This window comes from Varanus komodoensis, unplaced genomic scaffold (genome assembly GCF_004798865.1).
Source record: "Varanus komodoensis strain SLA01 unplaced genomic scaffold, ASM479886v1 scaffold9, whole genome shotgun sequence".
NCBI classification, from domain to species: Eukaryota; Metazoa; Chordata; class Lepidosauria; order Squamata; family Varanidae; genus Varanus; species Varanus komodoensis.
Window position 1 is genome coordinate 72,625 of NW_025336598.1, and position 6,000 is coordinate 78,624.

At 35.6% G+C, this 6,000-nt stretch overlaps 1 protein-coding gene across 1 annotated transcript in view; it reads right to left on the reverse strand.

The window, feature by feature from the left end:
- Positions 1 to 6,000, reverse strand: part of LOC123017098 (von Willebrand factor-like) — a 251,520-nt gene that overhangs the window by 66,666 nt on the left and 178,854 nt on the right. The window lies entirely within an intron of this gene.

Below are 6,000 nucleotides of genomic sequence, written 5' to 3' on the forward strand. Positions count from 1 at the left end.
AAAGAACTGAAGCAGATACTAATTAGGACAAATAAAGAAAGAAAAGCCCCCTTGACAGAGGGAGGATTCCCCCCCCACAGCTCACAGAGTTTAAGCGGCGACTAATCTAGGGGAGAGGAACTGAGATTTGGAAAATATGAGGCTGGAAAGAAAGATTTCTTTTTTTTAATCTCCCCAAGGGTGAAGAATCAGAATAAAAAACTATTGTAGATTAAGTGATAGAAAAACAAACTTCACTTATCTTGATGAACAGACATTTTCTTTTTTTAGTCCTCCTTGTGGCTAAAGATAAAATAACTCTTTGCTGCCACCCTGTGGCTATTGGATTTACAACAAGACTCCTTCCTCTTTTCTCTTGGAGATTTTTTTTCTTCTTTTCTTTCTCTTTTTTTGTTGCTACCTTGCAATTACTAGCAAAAAACTATCATCACTGTGAAAAAAACATACTCTTCCTCCTCTTCGGCACCTACATCAGCTGCTCAGAGTCCAACTCACCAGTCTAAAGCCGCAGATGCCGAAAAATACCAAGAAGATCTACAAATGACTCTTTTGGCGATACAAACATCTTTAACAGCTATGCAAGCATCCCAAGAGGCTATGCAAAATTCTATATCAAAATTAAGCTTAGAACAGAGGAATATATTAGCAGAACAGAGGAACATGTCAGCTGCACTGAACTTTGCAAATGAACAAAGAGTGCATCTTGATAAATTGGACAGCTCTGTTAAGGATGTATCAAACCAACTGGCAGACGTTCAACTTAAAACTGAACAGGATACACAAAAAATACAACAAGCCCATGAAAAAATTGAAACAGTAGACAAAGAAACACAATTAATAAAACAAACAAGCAAGTCATTATGGGATTCACTTGGTATATGAGAGATGGAGAAGGCATCTAATTATCTGAGATTCCAGAACATACCCGAAGGAAAGAATGAGGACTTAAGGGAATTAATAATTACTATGCTGGCAGAGGTGTTGGATCTGGAAAACGAAGAGGTGGACAAAAACATTGACCTTGTTTATAGAGTGAATTCAAGTTATGCTAGGAAACTTAAGCTTCCGAGGGAAGTCCATGTTAAATTTGCAAAAAGGTCTATAAGAGACAATGTTTTGAGGACTGTACATGCTAAACCTTTAAAGGTGGATGATCATCCTGAGGTGACTGTTTTGAAACAAATACCGTGGAGGATTAGAGAAGGACAAAAGAAATATTTATTCCTTACTACGAAGCTGACTAAGAAAGAGATCATATTTAGGTGGCTAACTCCAGAAGGAATATTTTTCACCTGGAACTCTACAAGATACAAGCTGGACTCAATCTTCAAGGCACAAGAGTTCTATGAAAAATTTAGAAGCACATTTGAAGAGGAAGAATCGGGTGCTCCAAAAGAAGGAGGGAAAGGTGCTGAACCAATGGAACTAACAGCATACAACTCTGAAGAAGGAGAAATAGTGAATACAGACTTACAAGAGGAACAGACACTGGAACTAAAGGAAAAGAAAAAAGGTAGAAGTGTAAAGGCGAAGCATAAGTGGATATATATATATTCTTTAAATATGGCTTTCAAAAGGGAAGGAAGAATTGAACTGCTCTCTTTAAATGTAAATGGACTAAACGGACCCTCTACGAGGAGAAGGATTTTCTCTCAACTTCAAAAATCAAAATTAGATATAATTTGCCTATAAGCAACACATATTAAGAAACAACATAGTAAGCTTTTGGAATGTTTAAAGCTTGGAAAGCTATTGAAATCTTCCGCTTCTCAAAAGAAAAGAGGTTTAGCATTATACATCAAGGAAAAATTAGACCCTAATCATATATTAGCTGAAGAGGATGGTAGGATTCTGATGGTTGAAATCACAATGAAACTTAAAAAGGTGCTTTTAGTGGCGATCTATGCCCCAAATGACCATCAGGAAATGTTCTACCAAAAACTACATGCTTTACTCTCACAATTGGACTACCAGACCGTGTGTGTAATGGGAGACTTTAATGCAACTGTGGAGAAGAAAATGGATCATAAGAGTGAGATTAAGGACAGAAAAGGCAGGAGGATACTTCCAAAGTCTTGTTCGAATATGACTGAAGAATTCAGATTGATAGATGTCTGGAGACATAAAAACCCAAGCTCTGCTAAATATACTTTCTATTCAAATAGACATAGGTCGTGGTCTAGAATTGGTATGGTTCGTATAACCCCAGACTTAGTACCAGACCTGCTAGAAGCTGAAATAGAGGCAAACGTCTGGGCAGATCATAACCCTGTAACTATGTCACTGAAAGGGACAGTAAAAACGTCCAGATGGAGGTTAAACAAAGCCTTATTAAAGGATAAAAAATTCACAGAAGAGATAAATAAGGAAATGCAAATATTCTTTCAAATAAATAAAACTGAAGAAACCTCTTTGCAAAATGTCTGGGATACAGCCAAAGCCTATGTCAGGGGGCTGATAATAGCATACTCAGCAAAAATAAATACAAGGAGAAAGCAAGAACGAGCTAAAATAGTAGAGGAATTGACGAAATGTGAACAAGAATTACAGGAAGATCCATCCAAAAAAGACTTTAAGGTACAAATGAATATTCTAAAACATAAACTGAACCTCCTGGATACAAACGAACTCACTAAGCAAATGAAATTGACCAAACAGAACTTCTTTGAAAATGCTAACAAACCAGGGAGATGGTTAGCCTATAAAGTAAGGAAGGAAAGAGAGAAGAGACTAATAAGTAAACTGAAGGATGGAGAAGGACGACTGCAAGTACAAAGTATACATATCAAGAAAATAGCAGAAGATTTCTTTGCAAAGCTATACCAAAATGATGAGATTTCAACTGAGAAAGTAAACGAATATATCCAAAAGGGAGACCTGCCAAAGTTACCAGAGAAATGCCAAAAAGTATTGAATCAAGAAGTAACAATCACAGAAGTAATAGAGGCAATTAAGAGACAAAAGGATGACAAAACTCCTGGCCCAGATGGGCTACCAGCAGAGTTTTATAAATCCTTAGAAGGAATTTTTGCTACGCTTCTTAAGGATATATGTAATGCAGCATTGTTAAATGCTAAAATACCAAATACTTGGACAGAGGCAAATATTACATTAATACCGAAAGAAGACACGGACTTGATGCAGATTCAAAACTATAGACCTATATCACTATTAAATGTGGATTATAAAATTTTTGCCTCCATAATGACAGAAAGATTGAAAAAGTACTTAACAGACTTTATTCACTCAGATCAAAACAGTTTCTTACCTAAAAGAAAAATGAGGAGTAACATGAGAACTATCCTGGACATCTTAGAGTATTATGAGATAAATACGGAAAAACCAATGGCACTATTATTCATGGACGCACAGAAGGCTTTTGACAATGTTAATTCACAATTTATGAAGCAACAACTAGTTCAAATGGCGTTTGGTGAAATGTTCATTAATGCGATATTAAGCATCTATCAAAAGCAGTCTGCTAGGATTATAATCAATGGAGAATTTACAAATATTCTAGATATACAAAAGGGTACAAGATGAGGATGCCTGCTATCACCACTGTTGTTTATATTGATCTTAGAAGTGTTAAACAGAAATATCAGGGATGATATGGACATTAAAGGTACTAGAATTAGAGATGAAAGCTATAAATTGCAAGCATTTGCAGATGACCTAGTTTTCATAACTGAGGAACCCTTCGTAACAATGCCTAAACTCCTACAAAGGATTGAAGAGTATGGCGAGGTTACTGGGATGAAAATAAACAGAGAAAAGATGAAATTGCTAGTAAAAATTCTCACACAAGAGCAGAGAAAAACTCTGGTGGAACAAGTAGACTTTCAGATTGTTAAAAAGGTTAAATACTTGGGAATTTATCTTACAGCTAAGTGTACCACTCTGAAAGAAGACAATTATGATAAACTATTTAAGGAAATTAAGAGTGATTTGGAAAAATGGGCTAATTTGCAACTATCCTTGCTGGGAAGAATAGCACTAGCTAAAATGAATGTATTACCAAAGCTTTTGTTTCTATTCCAAATGATTCCCATAAAAATGGACAGAAAAGTTTTTGATGATTTAAATTTTTAAATCTCGAGATTTATATGGAGAAAGAAGAAACCAAGGATTAAACTAAAAATACTTTAGGAGGCTAAAGAGAATGGGGGCTTTGGTCTCCCTGATTGGATGCTGTATTATCAAGCTTCTGTTTTAATGTGGCTAAAAGAATGGATAACCTTAAGAAATAAGAGAATCTTGTATTTTGAAGGGCATGATTTGCAAATGGGTTGGCATGCTTATATGTGGTATGAAACGGCTAAGGTACATGGCTCTTTTTTAAGTCATTATATTAGGAAATCATTAACGTCGGTGTGGGAAAAGTTAAAAGCAAAATTGTATAATAAATTACCAAGATGGCTTTCACCTATGGAAGCTCATGTATATCCAAATGCATTGAACTTTGAAGCTATCATAAGATATGATGACATTTTGGATAATGATGGAGCATTGAAATTGAATCAAGAAATACAAGAACAAGGAGCTAATATTTCTTGGTGGCATAAGGTGCAGATACAATCGAGTTATGCTAAAGACTATAGAATGTGGGGCTTTTATAAAAATTTAACAGCATTTGATCAGATGATGCTTAAATCAGATGAGAAAATGATTTAAAGACTATATAATTTCTTACTAGATAGGAGAATGGAAGATGAATAGTTTAAGGAAACTATGATAACGTGGGCACAAAACTTTGGATATAATATTGAATTAGAAAAATGGCAAAAGCTGTGGGAGAGAAATATTAAGGTAACATTAGCAACTTCATATAAAGAAAACTTGTATAAAATGTTTTATAGATGGTATCTGTCGCCAAATGGACTAGCCAAGATGTTTCCAAATATGTCAAATGAATGTTGGAAATGTAAACATAAATTGAGTACCTTCTATCATATGTGATGGACTTGCGATAATGTGAAAAAGTATTGGATTAAAATATATAAATGTCTTGAGGAAATGTTACAAAAATCCTTAGCTTTTAAACCTGAAGTTTTCTTATTAGGCATTATATCTGTTGATATTAGAAAACAAGAAATGTACTTGATTTTACATGTAATTACTGTGGCGAGGATTGCACTTGCCCAACACTGGAAAAGTGAAGAACCACCCACCGATGAACTGATCCTAAAAAAGATCTTGGATTGTGCAGAAATGGACAGATTGACCATGTTTTTGAAGGAGAAAGAAGATACTGATTTCTATCAAACTTGGGACTCTTTTTATTATTGGCTAGAGAAACGGGACTTCGTATAGATTTAAATATGTTTTTAAGTTATCATAAATAGAAAAAAATGTGGGGGCTGACCCAGCAGGTTTGATGTTTCTGATGACTGATGTTGTTTTTAGTTTTTCTTTGTATTAGGATTTTCAATCAAACTTATTATAAAAAAAAAGAAAATTGGAGATAGGAAGGAAACGTTTCATGCAAAGATGGGCATGATAAAGGACCAAAATGGCAGGGACCTAACAGAGGCAGAAGAGATTAAAAAGAGGTGGCAAGATTACACAGAAGAACTATACAAGAAAGAGCTTAACGTCCCTGACAACCACGATGGGGTGGTCACTGACCTTGAGCCAAACATCCTGGAATGTGAAGTCAAATGGGCCTTAGGAAGTCTGAGCAACAACAAAGCTAGTGGAGGTGACAGTATTCCAGCTGAGCTATTCAAAATCTTAAAAGACGATGCAGTTAAGTGCTACACTCAATATGCCAGCAAATTTGGAAAACTCAACAGTGGGCACAGAATTGGAAAAGGTCAGTTTACATTCTGATCCTAAAGAAGGGCAATGCCAAAGAATGTTTAAACTACTGCACCATTGCACTCATTTCACATGCTAGCAGAGTTATGCTCAAAATCCTACAAGCTAGGCTCCAGCAGTATGTGGACTGAGAACTACCAGAAGTACAGGCAGGATTTCGAAGAGGAAGAGGAACTAGAG